Source organism: Canis lupus, chromosome 5 (assembly GCF_011100685.1).
Source record: "Canis lupus familiaris isolate Mischka breed German Shepherd chromosome 5, alternate assembly UU_Cfam_GSD_1.0, whole genome shotgun sequence".
NCBI classification, from domain to species: Eukaryota; Metazoa; Chordata; class Mammalia; order Carnivora; family Canidae; genus Canis; species Canis lupus.
In genome coordinates, this window is record NC_049226.1 from 4,512,546 (window position 1) to 4,528,168 (window position 15,623).

A 15,623-nucleotide genomic window follows, 5' to 3' on the forward strand; every position below is an offset into this window, starting at 1 on the left:
AAGAGCACTTTTTGCCCGTTATCTTCTCCCCATAAAGGACCCACTCTTCCAACAGCTCTGTGGGGGCCTTGGAGCAGGAAGGCTGCCCAGATACCCATAAACCTCCTGGGCCCCTCTTCGATTTGAGATGTACGGCACTGAAATTCATTATGTGAATGAGTAAGAGATGGGTGTGTATGCTCTGCAAATGCAAGGGAGTGTGTGCGTACGGGAGGATTGTATGTGAGAGAGGGGGATCCAAATTTACAAAGGCCCTGTGTGTTTGAATGTTTCAAGAAAACCTATAATTAAAGGAAAACTCAGACAAACCAAGGACAATCATAGTTGCTTATTTAGGGCAAGCAATTGTTTTCCTACACCCAGCAGTTCTGATGATGGGTTATGAGGTTTCCAAAGACATTTTACTTTCACTCCGGTGGATGGGGTTTGGTAAGGACTGTAGCATGTCCATCAAGGTGGCGGGCTCGGGGAGAGGAAGGCCTTCTCCACCTGTGTGTTCTCTTCCCCTTCTCAGTCAGGGCCCGGCTGTTCTCACCACTGGGCACAGAAACCAGCCATGTGGACTTTCTCAAAGGCATGGGCACATGGGCATGCACTGAGCACTTACTCTGTGCTGAGCACCACACCAAGACTTTTATGTGCATTATCTTATTTCATGCTTGTCTCTGCCCTCTTGGAGGCTGCAGTCACGTCCAATCATTTCTGCCAGGGGTTCACAAGTAGGATTCGAGTATCTAGGGATATGCTGCAAGAGATTACAAAGAGCATTCCAGTAAAAGTCAGAACTCAGCATCAGACCCCATTTCCATCACTAATCGGATTCTCTGACTTAATTTTGTCAGCTGTCAAAAGAGGAGGGATTATCCTAAATCAGAGGTCTCCTCTCAGAGGACTGACTTAGAAATTTCGGGTCTATATGATATCTAAGATCACTTCCAGGTCAAATGTTGCATGACTGTGTGAAACCTCTGGAAGACAACTTTGCATGATGACTGAGAGCCTAGGCTCAGAGGACCCAGATGTGCATCCTTGATCTACCCACCTCAGTTCTGCGATCTTGGGTAAATGACTGTGCCTCCCTAAGCCTAGGCTCCTTCATTATTACGGTTGGGATCATACCACCCATCTCCTGTAGTTACTATGAAGATTAAATAAGCTAACACTTAAAAAGCATGTAGACATGCTTGGTACATAAAAAATGTTTATTGGGGTGTTTGGGTGGCTCAGTTGGTTGAACGTCCAACTCTTGGTTTTGGCTCAGGTCACAAACTCAGGTGCTGTGATGGAGCCCCACATGGGCTCTGTGCTGAGCAGAGAGTCTGCTTCCCCTGCCATCTCTCTCTGCCCCTCATGCATTCTCTCTCTCAAATAAATAAATAAATCTACTTAAAATGATTTCTTAAATATTATCTAATAGTTAATGTTGTCATTAGCTATCATCATCATCATCATCATCATTATTATTACTAAGCCTTGCTTGGCCCTCCTGACCACTGCCATCATCACCTTCTGAAGTCTTCTGGCATTCCTAAAAGGAAAGGGATGGAAATGAAAGGGAACAACCTCTCTGGGCCCTGCTCAGAAACTTCCATGTGGCTAAGTGGTCTAGCACCTGCCTTCGGCCCAGGGCGTGGTCCTGGAGTCCCAGGATCCAGTCCCGCATCGGGCTCCCTGCGTGGAGCCTGCTTCTCCCTCTGCCTGTGTCTCTGCCTCTGTGTGTGTGTGTGTGCGTGTGTGTCTCTCATGAATAAATAAATAAAATCTTAAAAAAAAAAGAAAGAAAGAAAAGAAAAGAAACTTCCAATGTCACTCTGGCCAACCCACTTCCATATTAGGACTCTGCTACTGCCACCCTTTTGCTTCTCCCTGTCCACCACCATCTTAATTAAGATCCTTGAGAAATAAAAAGCAGCTCCTTCCCCCAAAAGAAAGACAGGGGGCCTAGTTCATGTTGTCAAACCTAAATACTTTGGCTCGGCCAGTTAAGCCCTTTCCCAACTAGGCACTCCTCTTCCTGTCCTTCTGGTCTCCACCCAGGTTTGCTACCTCCTCAGAGAGACCTTCCTAGGCCACCTGACCTAAGAAGCCGCAAATCATAATCATGATCCCATGTTTTATTTTCTCCATTTACTTCTACTTAAACCTGTATTATTCAGTTGGGTCTTTACTTTTGTATTGAATGTCCTTCCCCACACCCCAAGTAGAATGAGAGCTGGACTCACTATTATATCCCCCAGGGCCTGGCACAGTGCTTGGCAAATGGGAGCTGTCCTCTCAGAGTAGAGGAAGACATTGACTCAACCCTAAACCCAGCTTCGTCACTCAGTCTACAGAGCTCTGGATGAGATGCTTCGTCTCTGAAATGGAGATGGATAAGACTATCTTTTAGGAGGTTTTGGAGGGCCTGACACACTGCTCCTATAGTTATTAAATGTCTTCTCTGATGGAAACCTTCACCCAGTGCCCAAGGAGGCCCCAACCCACTTATTTCCTGGTTGAGGCAGCTGAGGTCCAGAGGGACAGTTACTTGTCTAAGGCCACCCGGTAGCTGCTCTGCTTGTGCCATAAACGAGTTTTCTCTTTACCCTTTACATGAAAACCTGGCTCTAGCTAAGTTGACTGGCTTGGCTTCTTCTGCTCAAGGCTGTTGCTTCGCATAAACCATTCTTCTGTCTAGGATATCCTCTCAGCCTCCTTGATGTCTGAGTATTTCACTCTCACCTCCACTAGGAAGCCACCTAATTTAACTCACACAGTGTAGCTTTGCTCCTTGTTTCTCAATTCTTTCAGTGTGTTCTTATTCCATTTCTAGCATAAGAATATTCCATTTGAAGGATGCCTGGGTGGCTCAATGGTTGAGTGTCTGTCTTAGGCTCAGGGCATGATTCCGGGGTCCCAGGATCGAGTCTCGCATCAGGCTCCCTGCAAGGAGGCTGCTTCTCCCTCTGCCTGTGTCTCTGCCTCTCTCTGTGTCTCTCCTGAGTAAATAAATAAAATCTTTAAAAAAAAAAAAAAGAATATTCCATTTGAACTTGCCATTGGTTAATTAAATGTTAAATCCTTTAACATGTGGCTCTAGCCACATTGGACTAGACTACAAACTCACCAAAACTAGGGCTTCCTTTACTTTGATATCAGCCTCTGTGACAGTCCCCAGAATAGAGGTTGACTGCTTGGCTGAGCCAGGTGGGTACGGTAGGTTCCATGTAGAAAATCAGCCCAAAAGGATAATGCACTGAGGCCAAAAGGAGGCAGCCGCAAGGATTTGGTTTGGAGACTTCGACTTCACTTCTTTCAGATGGTGATTATTCAATATGAGGACCTACCTGCCTAGAAAATCAAGTATCCTGGAGCATCTCCCCAAATGGGAGGAAAAAACTAAGGAGAAAAGAGTGGGTAGACAAAGAAATAAGAAATAAGCTCTAAGATCTAGGCAAGATTTTAATGGGGAAGGAAGTGACTGAAGGAAGCCTTCCCATTCCTCAAATCGGAGAGTATTAATTCATTGGTTTACCATGTTAGGACTTAGATTAGGTTGTCACAGAAAATAGATTTAAGAACTTACCATTTTGTGTGCTTTAGGTCTTCATCATTCTTTGGCAAAGATCTCTTAAAGTCCCAGACGTGCTTAAGTGCTCTTCACAGAAACTGTGCCACAGAGCTGGGCAAAGCATACAACATGTAGAAAAGGCACGGGTTCAAGGAAGCCTCTTGGAAGACTCGGGGAGTGTTAAACCACTGAGCTGCATCATCCACTGGCTTCCACCAGTGCTGGATTCCTTGGCCAGTCTTCTCACAGATGTGGAGACAGCTGAAGCAGCTGGAGATTCATCTGAGGCCCCATGAATTATAACCCTGGGCCTGGGTCCATTCTTCTTTGCTCAGAGGAAATGTTTAACTCTATTTTTCCCCCCCTCTCAGCCACCCACTCTGATTTGTTCTCTGGGGCCAAGTATTTCATAGAAGTCCCTCTGGTACTTAAGTCCTGTATTTGTTCTCTTGCACTAGGAGGTTAGAACAAAGGGTCCTGACTTGGCTTGGAGAAACTCATCAAATCATAGTCCCAGATTGCCTCCCCCTCGTACCCTGAATCCCCCCTTATACAGTTTTAAGTAACAGCCACGGCCCTTAGATCTCAGGCTTCTCAATTTAATAATTCATTTTATAGATTTACACACGCACACGCACACCAGTGTAAATTACTTTGGAGGTTTTGGCTGTTCAGGATACAGCGAGCGCTCAGGTTGGTGACGGAGGAACACCTAGAAGGGAGAAGAAATGAGTACTAAATTGTCTGCTCCTGTCTGGGGATTTAGAGAAAAGGTTTTTTTTCTGCCAAACAATCTTGTGTCCCCTCTGCTTCTCCCAGTATACCCTCTTCCTATCACCATCAGCATCCAGAATAGTAGCTTCAAGATCGAGCTTGAACTTGAGCCTCAGGCCATCTACACCAGCAGTAGTAAAGTACCACCTCTAGACTTCAGAATGTTAGACAAGGCTCCAAAATAAGACGTATCATTCCTCCCAGGTAGCTGTGTCTTCTTCCATCAGTGCGTTCTCCTTAATAAAAATACTTGAGGGGTGCCTGGGTGGCTCAATCAGTTGAGCATTGGACTCTTGGTTTCAGCTCAAGTCAGGATCTCAGAGTCAAAGGATCAAGCCTCAAGGGTCTGCTTGCAGTGCGGAATCTGCTTGAGATCCTCTCTGCCCCTCCCCACCTAAAATAAATAAATAAATCTAGGGGCGCCTGGGTAGCTCAGTCGGTTGAGCCTCTGATTCTTGATTTCAGATCAGGTCATGACCTCGGAGTGGTGAGATGGAGCCCTTCGACAGGCTACTCACTGAGCCTGGAGCCTGCTTGGGATTCCCTCTCTCCCTCTCCCTCTGCTCCTCCCCTGCTCGTGCTCTCTCTCTCTCTCTCTCTCTCTCTCTTTCTCCCTAATAAATAAATAATAAAATTACATAAATAAATCTTTAAAAAGTAAGAACACTTAATATATACAAAAGAGTACCTTATTTGTAAAATGAGTTCCTATATATTATCTGGCTTTATCCTCACAGTAGCACGCGGGGAGGGAGAATGGTGGGATGGGACTTATTATTATCTCCACTTTGGGCAAGTAAAAGTGCTGAGGGGATAGACAGAGGTCATGAGGTTAGTGAGTAGCGAAAGGAAGAGTGAAACACGCTCCTGGCACTAAGTCCCAGCCCAGCCCGTTCACCCTGGACCTCACCCAGCCTCCTGGCTTCCAGCGAGACCCGCCGCCTTCTAGTGTGCACAGGCCCCTCCTCACCCCCATCGGGGCACGGCCCTCCCGGCCCGTCACAAACTCCCACCACCCACGGTTCTCTCTTCATCTTCCTCCCATACACACTCCACACACTCCTGGCCCCCGTGCTCACAGGCCAGTTTAAACAGGATGTGTAAGAACACAGTGACTCGCCCGGAAGCCGAGCCCGACTCTGGCTCAGCAATGAACCGGGTGGCCCCTGTGTGGCTGGTCTACCGTCTTTGGAGCCTTTACAAAAAGCCACGGAGAAGACTCGTAGCAGAGGAGTATCATTTAATTTGTCTTAAGAAAAAAAAAATTTGTCTTAAGAGAACATTTTTTTTTCTGTTGTATGCATTTTCACTCCCTCCCCGCTACGCTATGGGACCAAGGGGACTCGACTCATTGCAAGTCAGCAGAGATCACAGTTTGCTCAAAGGTGATTCTTAACCACCTGCGGAGATGTCATAAGTCCTGCGAGACCTCATCCCTGAAAAATACCCAGGCATGGAAACACATTCAAGATCTGGCTCATAACTTGGGGAGATTTGTGCTCTCAGAAGCCCATTCTCCAGTCCCCGGGCCATGCCAAGCCAGTCCTGCCCTTGCCTAACCAGGAAGAGGCCTCTCCTCACACATGTTGTTAAAAAAAACTAAAAACCAGATATGGCTGCTCCGGGACCTGAGCCTAAAACACCAGCCCTTATATGACTGAGAGATCAGGAACATGCAACGGTCAAGCTGACTGCCCAAAATTGCAGATCCTCAGGCCAGGGCTCAGCCCCAGCTCCGTTTGATCTTGGGTTATTTGGGCATGCTAGTTAAATGACCCGGTCTGTCTCTGGGAACTTTGAATTCCCTACTCATGAAAGGGCAAGAATATTCTTATTATCATCAGAAGGACACAATGAGCCCACAGAGTAAATAGCATTACTTGGGTCTCTTGTAATTAGAAAGTATGATACAGTTCTCACTTCCAGAGTTTGCAATTTCTTTGATTTGTTCTGCCAAAAAAAGAAAAAGAAAAACTAAGTTGAGCTGCAGGCTCTGGTTCTCTCCATGTAGGTAAAATTAGTGGGTAGGCCCACAGCCTGTGGAAACCTGAGGCAGCCAACCCTTCCTGTGGGCACTCGAATCTCCTCCAAACAGTCTTGCCCCCTCCCCTCCACCTGCTACACCCCCTGTCTTCCCCACCTCACCCTGCTTTCTGCCCTCTCCCCAATTCTTCTCCTATATCCCCACTCCCCTTCCTCAAAATCTGCTGCTGCTTGTGTCTGAATTTGCACTCAGGTGAAAACAACCCATAACAGCTTTAAAATGCTTCCCATTCGCATACATTTACACCTTAAAAGTATCAATGTTTTTTTCAAAACACAGTCCCCATGGTGGAATTTCAGACAGAGCCCACACGGCAGGGTCCTGAAGAGGGAGGAGGAAGAAAGGAGTTCCTCGGTTAAGGTTGTGCAGGTTGTACATAGTCCAACACTAAGGCGTATAATTCTTGCAAACAAGAATCAAATCACCAGCACAGTAACAGATTGCATCTCTCCACCCTGCTCTCACCCAACAGGTTGGGAGGATTCCTACTAAATCTCCCACGATGGGAGGATTTCCACTCAGTAGGCTACTGCCCTCAAATTTTTTAACTGGCTTCCCATTTACAAATGCTCTGTGGAAGGCCTCCCTCATCTCTCCCCATCTCGTGTTAACCCGGTCAGTGCACATTGTCTAATGTCAGGCTTCATGCATACGTTTTCACTCTGGAAGCAAAGTGAGTGGGCAATAGGCAGTGAGCCGTGGACATCATCGTGGTCAGCCAAGGTGAGAGCAGAGCAGTGAGCCCAGAGGGCAGGGATTTCCCACTGAGGGTCCACAACGTGATATGCATGAGGCTAATAGGTCTGAGTTTTCTCTGCTCCTCAAGAACATCAGAAATTTAGGGGCAGAAAACTCTGGTATTCAACTACAGAAGAACATCAAACTAGACCTTGACCCAGAGCGGTGGTAGGAGAAAAGCTGCTTCGGGCTCTCCAGGCTCAGACCCACCTCCCACCTGAGCGGGAGCTTGGAGCCCAAGGCATCCAACAGACCCCACTCTTCTCCCACCTTGGGCTCCAAAGCTCTGCTGAGAAGCCACAAGTTACCTCCTTTATAAAGGCCTGCCCTTGCTGCCTCCTTCCTGCACCCCATGCAGCCTCCTTGTCGCTGTTGAGAGCCCAGAGGTGATGGGGCTCCGTAATGTCACTTCTTAGCCAACCTGACAGGAACAGCCCCGCCACTCGTCCAATATGTTCAAGCTGTGGTTGATGAAATTCCAAACATCAAGTTACTCCGAGTAAATATTTCTCTCTTTCTCCCCTTTTTCTCTCTGAGCTACACAGGAATCTCCCCCTCCCCCTCAAGACATCACACCCTGACATTTTGAATCAGCCCACAGACCAACTAGAAGACTCCTAGATTACAGAGCTCCACTGAGTGGAAATCACTACATTTCCTAAAGGAAACCCAAGAGTGCTGGTTGTTTCTGGAAGGGGCCCAGATATGGGAGACGAGACAGCAAGATTAGTCTTGCTGCCCCATTAGACGGGCAGATTTCACCTGTGCTCTTGGAAGTGTGAAAAGAGAAAAGTAGAGGAATGGGGAAACTGAAAAGATGAATAGAAATTTAAAGAAAACACCTAATTTCACATATATTCATCCAGCGGTGTGCATTCTCACTCACAGCTTCAACTACCCATCTCAGCATCTGGCTCCCGATTGTACACTCCTCGTCCCCATCACTGCTGAGCTTCCGTGACATCCCAGGGAGTCCCCAACAGACCCAGAACTAAACTTATTGGTCCCTCCTCTGCCTATGCCCTACACAACATACTCGTGTGCGCATACCTTCGTCTTCCTGTTTTCCCCAGCTTGGCCAATAGCATCTCTACCCACCTCCCCCCTCAACTAGTCAGCCTTCCGCCCTCCCCACCCTGGCCTCCGCACCCATCCTGCCACATCCCCACAGGGCAAACTCCAAGAGGTCCCAGCGCATTCCTCTCCATCACCACCACCACTTCCTTAGCCCAGGCCCACACCATCTCTGGAAAGCTTGTCCTGACAGGTCTCCACCTCTCCAATCCCTCTCTTCACCTAGTCTACGGTCTACGTAATTGCTAGAACCGTCCCTTCTAAAAGACAAATGCAGTCATGTTACTTCCCTGCTTAAGTGTTTAGTGAGTCTTCATCACCCTGTGGAAGAAGGTTTTCAGCACCCAGGGTGACCAACACTCACCCTCACACACCAGCCCAGCCGACTGTTCCAGCTTCCCTGCCTGCCACTCCTGGGCAGCACCGTACACTCCAAACCTGCAAAACTCACTTCCCCAAAGGCAAAAGGTGTGTGTGTGTGTGTGTGTGTGTAGAAGAGAAAGTGATCATGGCTTGAAGCTCGGCCGCCATCATAAACAACGCACTAACTATCCAGACCAGCAAGTTCATGATCAACTGAGTACAGAAACAAACAGTCATTGATGTTGATCACCCCAGAAAGGCAACAGCACCCAAGACAGAAATTTGGGGGAAAACTAGCAAAATGTACAAGACCACCCTGGATGCCATCTTTGTATTTGGATTCAGAACCCATTTTGGTGGTGGCAAGACAACTGGCTCTGGCATGATTTACGATTCCTTGGGGTATGCAAAGGAAGATGAACCCAAACATAGACTTGCAAGACATGGCCTGTATGAGAAGAAAAAGACATCAAGAAAACAGTGAGACGAGCACAAGACCAGAAGGAAGAAAGTCAGAGGCCTGCAAAGGCCGATACGGGTGCTGGCAAATTGTGAGCCAGAGGTGGGACCAGCAGAAGGAGTAGAGGGTCTGCAGTGACTTTATCTGTGGTGACGGTGCAGATTCTTCATGGGAGGATTAATAAACTAAGACCTTTAAGAGAGAGAGAGCTTGAGGGTGAGTGGGTGACACAGGTCTGTTCTACAGCAGGGCAGTGGGATTAGATGTGACATAGAGAGAACGCTGGGATGAGAACGCACATTTTAGTCCTGAATCTCCTGTCAACTAATGTGTCTCTGGGAAGACGACCTCGGTGCAGATCCCAATTTCCCCACCTGGTAGTGAGAAGTTAGAGAAAGGATCTCCTACGCTCCACCCCTCATGTCTGTGTCCCTTCAGAACCGGTAGTGCCAATGAATTTGATGAGACTCCAGACAGAGCAGACTGCAAGGAAGAATGTTCCAGAAAGAAAGAAAGAACGAGCAAATAACTCTGTAACCTCAGGAAGGGGCATCGGTAGACAGATGCACAATCTGCTTCTAGGCCTAGAGCTGAAAGAAAAAATAAACTGGATTTTTAAAAATCCGGAATCAAAAGGATGCTCATTTCCTCCTCTATTCAAGAACGCTTGAAAAATAGAATGAATGAGGCCTTAAAGTTCTCGTCTCCCACCCAGTTCTGGGATCCTCTTTTAACTCTCCTGCAGGTGCTCCCTCTTGTTGCTTGGACACTTCCAAAGACCAGAAAGCTCTACTTCTGCAAAGTCCTGCAGAGATGTATGCAGGAAGAGGTACCAGGGTATTGCCTGGGAGCCCCGGCATGTGTCCCTGACCCCAGATTTCCCCCTCGCGCTAGAGTCGCAGTGTCTGGAAGTCTACCATTAGTTGTTTATTTCTGGTGGTGTCTTAAAATTCAAACACTCTTGGTGGCACCTGCTATCAAACCAAAGTGTTCATGACTTAGAGAATCCCCTTCCGTTGGTGAGAGCAGAAGGTCCTGGGCAATTCTAAAAGGGAGACACTGAGGACGAGGGGCAACGACGCCAAGACAAACCTCAGATACTTGACATTTATTCTGCTAGTCCCGGTGGGAATGCACGGTGAGGATGACCATGGTGATGATGATGATGATGATGATGATGATGATGATGATGATAGAAACGAACCTGGTATGTGCCAAGCACTCTTCTTAGTGCTTCACATTCCAACTCGTTGGGAACAAATTCCTACAAGGTGGATGGTTTTTACAGCAAGTCTCTCGAAATAAAGACCTCGAATAAGCACCTCATCTCCTCTGAGAAATTACCCTCGTCCGAAGATCCTAGCTCCCTTCTTTCATCCCGCTTCCCTTCCCTCTAAAACACGGAGAAGGGGTGCAGCTTTGCAAGTTAATACAATAAATATATTTGTGTGTGTGTGCGCGCGCGCGCGCGTGCGTGTCCCTGTTACCAGATGCGGTTCCCTAAACCCATTGTTCAGAGAGACTTTAGAGCCTCCGAGGAGCAGCCAGAAAAGGCGTATGTGACGAGACTCCCATCTAGTGGTTAGAGTCAATAATAAAGGGTGGGAAGAAACCTAATGTTTGCTTTACTCTTTGACTGGATGTGCAGAAACCAAACCACCCTCACCACGAAGGCGGTCCCAGGCCCCGGAGACATCGCAACGTGGCCAGCTCTCCCACTGTCGCCTGACAATTTGAGTGGAGAGACACTGGGCCGAGGAAGACCAGAGATCAAGGTGAGAAAAGAACAGTGGGGAGGAGAGAAGCACGCGTCATGTTAGAGACAACCTCACGACACCTCCTCCAGCCTTCCCCAGTGGCTGGCTGTAAGGGACATGATAACCACTCAGCTTCTTATTCGTGCAATTTCTGAAGAATTGCTGTCTCGGGCTCTCGTGGCATGAGAGAGATTCCTAACTTTTGAAACAGTTGCTCTGAAAGGTGGGAGAGGATAAATATCAAGTTGCAACAGTGCCACTCGCTGGCCATAATGCGGGAAGGCAAGCACGACCTAGCCGCCGTCCTCACAAGGTCCCTTGGGCAACCTTGAATGTTGGGTGCCCAACACTGAACCCAGTAATCTGGCAATTAGGTCACTGAAAATACAAACGGCAGAAACAAAAAGGCTTATTTGTTGGCTTCTTGGTGTATTAAGATCCATTAAAATCTGGTCAGCAAGCAAGTCAGTGTTGACGTCACACTAAGTTTGTGTAGACTCGTTCTCAGAGACAGAGGTAACAGGACTGGGAGCACATCCGTTGAACCCGTATCTGTAAGCACCCAGAACGGCCAGATCAAGGTAGGAAAAGCATTCCGAGTAGCTAGCCCTGACAGAAGCCAGGAAATTGAAGTTAACGTGGCCTCAAGAATATGAATTAGTGGTTTCCCAAATACCAGGTGACGTTCCAAAGGTTCCAAAAGACAGAACATTGAGAACTAAGAAAGAATTAGATAAAAACACATAAGAATCCTTGCATACATGCTGGGGGCAACCACAACAACTTGAGGGTCAAAGGGAGTGTAGGGTGAATTGTCAGCACAAAAGTGATGTCAAAAGCCAAACAGAATCTTTCTGGGATGGGTGGATGGGTGCTCAGTAGTGTGACAGATAAAGACCAGGGAATCCTTTCTTTCTCTGTTATAGGCACACAGAGTTATGGCAATTACACAATAGCCAGAATTCTAGAAAAGAGACACAAATTGTGGCCAAAAAAAATTGTATTATTTTGTTTAGAAAGAAAGAACTGTTTATATTTAAGTACTATAACAGGCTCCTGAGAAAAGCTGTTTGTTCCCTTTTGGGGATCTTTAAAAGATAAATCCTAGAATCCCTTCCAGCTCTGTAATGCCATGATTTAATCCTTGGTTCTAAATGAAGGAACACTAACTCAGTGCAGGACACTAACACCAGAGAATAATCTATTTAATTGGTAGTCTACAAATGTGACCTTGGTTAAAACCGATGTCTCCACTACTTATTAACCAAGTGACCCTAAGCAACTTACCTCACGTCTCTCAACCTATTTACGTGTGGGATGCCTTTTTCAGAGGTCTATCATGATGATAGAGTGGGATACTGTTTGTGAGCTGTTCGGCACCGTGCCCGGCCCACAGCAAGCACTCTCAAAATTGGAAGCTTCCATTTACTGAGGAGTAAGTGAAAAATTACAACGAGCCTTTAGAACAAGGCCTGACCCAGAGTAAGCACTCAATTTTAATGAAAAGGTATGAATTACAAATGAAATTTGAAAATGATACAGCTTATCTTCATACAGGGGGTACCATAGTATTCAGGAAAAATCTCACCACTAACTACGTGTCTTTCGGCAAGTCACTAAAACCTCCGCCTTTCTGTTTCATCCCTGCAAGATGGGAGTGTAAGTGGATTAGATGACCAGTTATGTGTCTTCCACTCTGGTTCTAGAAGGAGGTTCTAGAGAATACCAGACCTCAGCATACACAATAACTGTATAATATATACTCTATAAAAACTCCAGTTGTGAACTAAGACATAACCAGTGATCGACAGTATAATTAAAAACTTAAAAGTCACAATAGACCTACAGTATAAAAGTACCACAAATATAAAAGTCCTTGAATTATTCAAGGACTGATTAAATAATGAATAACTGCTAGATACAGAATCAATCACCTAGGTCTTTGACTTTCAACTTTCCTACAATTTCCTTTATATTCCCACCAAGAAATTATTTTGAGCCTCTCATTCCGTAACAATCACAGAATCAATCACCTAGGTCTTTGACTTTCAACTTTCCTACAATTTCCTTTATATTCCCACCAAGAAATTATTTTGAGCCTCTCATTCCGTAACAATCACAGACTGACTTTAAATAATCCCGTATGGCAAGTGTGAGGACTGCAAGCTAATGCTGTTTTACTGTAATTCGGGAGTCGACACGCATTTCCTACAAAGGACCAGACAGTATATATATTTTCGGCTCACTCAACCCTGCCCTTACAGTACAAGAACAGCCCATGTGTAAATGAATGGCTGACTGCATTCCAATAAATCAGTAATTGTGGACGCTGAAATTTGAATTTCATACTGTTTTCAAGCATCACGGAATTTTTTTTTTCATTTTTTCCAACCATTTAAAAAATGTTAACGCCATTCATAGCTTGTGGGCCCTACAGAAAGGGGTAGTGTAGGATTCAGCCGATGGGCCCAAGTCTGCTGCCACCCCCTGCTGTAATTACATACTTTGGGAAAGAATGTGATAATGTAGGGAATCCAGAATTAGCAGAACACCCCTCTGGGATTTTCGCCGGTCGGTCGGTTGGTTGGTATTTGTTTTGTTGTACTGTTTTCATCTACCATTTTCCTAAGGGCTTTCACCACACACCAGGGACCCTAAGTGGGTCCCCGGGGCTAGGGCACGCACTGGGTTTCAGCATAACTAAGGCAAGCCTGACACCTTGAGGTCACTCGGCAAGTGGCAGGTGCCACCCTGGAAGTTAAGGAGCAAGGCGCATCTCTCTCCTGGGTATGAATCCAGGAGGGGGCAGCCCTGCAGACTCACCCAGCAGTGAGCCAGCCAGCAGCTGTTGTTATTGTTGAGATGGGGCAGGATAAAGTCCCCAGATCACTGTCTGACTTCTCTCTCCAAAGGGCTGTCTTTAGGGGCATTACATTCTATTGAAAAAATAAATAATTTCCAGAGCGCCTTCCCAACGGAGACCAGAGGGCTCGACGGACATTCAAGACTCTCTGGTCTGGAAAAGTCTCTGGCCTGCACTTATTAATATATTCCGGAGGAGAGAAAGGGGTATGGAGCGCGACGGCCCCATCCCTCTCCTGTCAGATGATTATTACAGAGTTTGAAAAAGAAGGGAAATGCATAGGACATAACTGCTCCCGAGAATCAGAGTTTTGCTCTGGGGAGATGGTGATAAGGGGCTTTAAGAAGCAAAGACCAACGAACGAAACATTACAAACAGGATTACGCATTGCTTCTCCAGGTCAGACTCTCCCAGGCTGTCACACAGTCGTGCTGGGATGCAGCATCTTGCTCATTTTTGGAAAAGGATTGTAGAGGCCACTCTTTCCATACCCCCCTCTCCAGAAGTGTTTCACTGAAACACCCGAGCCTCGAGTTACTCCTATCTTGTAAATTATCCGGGGAAAACAATCCCACGGCTTGCTTAGCTCATCCTTTCCTCTAACTGAAAGCCATCCCTCCGTGTTTCTGGGAAAGTAGACAGAGGGGGACACTTGGAGGGAATTTGGCGGGGTTTGCCCCAGATTCTGGAGTCACAAATGGACTTTTGTATTTGTGAGGGCCTCCCCTTTGGAGGCGACAGGCCCTGAGGGTCTCATAGCCACCAGCTCTATGGGCTAAAAAGCTACAGGAAGGTCGCCAAACTGTCAGGACCCCCAGCACAGGGCAGGGAACTGGGTGGCTGGGTGCAGGTGGGCTGGCAAAGGCCCTAAAGGTCCTGATGCAGGGGAGTGTCCCGCACTGACAACGGGGCAAGGGTAGAGAGGGGCGGCTGGAGAGCCTATACTTAGAACAAGACACTGGACACGGTTCAGGGCTGTCCCGTGAAACTGGGGTGCCAGTACGGGCTGCCTTTTGTGGTCCTTGGTGGAGACTAGGCCGTGCCCACTCCTCTGTCTCTGGGCCGCAGCCCCCTCTCCTCCTGGGGGCGCAGATGGCAGGCTGGGACAGAAGGAATCCGTTCTCACACATCTGTACCCCCAGCTGAGGCCAGCGCCCTGAGGGGGAGCTTGCCACCTTTCGGGAAGCCCCCCAGACACTGAGCAGCATTCCAATCAGGTTTTCAGGGCCCACCGTGCAGTTCCCGAAGAGCTGCTTGCCCCGGGGGGCGGCCACGCTGCTGCAGCCGCACCCCTGGTGACCCCACACCCCCCCAAACACACCCCGAGCTGGGCTCGGCCCTGCAGCCCCTGGACGAGGCAGGGAGCAGGGCCCCGGGGCTGTGTTGGGCAGCTGGCGTCTCCCCCCATCCCCAGCTCGCTGCGGAAATGTGGGTTCGGGTGGGGAGCGTGACTGCGGCGCGACCCCTGTGTGCTCCCCATGGGACCCCCAGAGTGGCTCCGCAGGGATGGGGCGCGGGCGCGGGGGGGGGGGGGGCAGGAGCCTGCGGGAGGCCTTAGGGAGCAGGCAGGGCCGGCCCAGCACCGCAGGAGTTAACGGGCCGCGCAGGGGGAAGGGGAAGCGAGCTGGAGTTGACACCCGCGGAGGGGGTGGGGGGGCGAGGCCTGCCGGCTGCTGATTGGTTTTACATTTCATCCAAAATTTCTCTCTCTCTCTCTCTCTCTCTCTCTCTCTCTCCTCCGTCGCTCCCTCTTTTTCGGTTTCTCTCTCTGATCCCAGGGGAGGGGAAACGGGAATAGTGAGGGATCAAAAATAAACCTCTTAGGTCAAAGCCGGGAGGGCGGTATAAATACGCGGGCCGCGCGGGCGGGCGGGCGGCGGCAGCGGGAGGAGCGGCCGGACCCCGGCCTTGGCGCCCGCGAGCGGCCCCGCCTCGCCCCGCCGCGCCCCCCGCGCCCCGCGCGCCCCGCGCCCCGCGCCCCGCGCCCCCCGCGCCTGCCC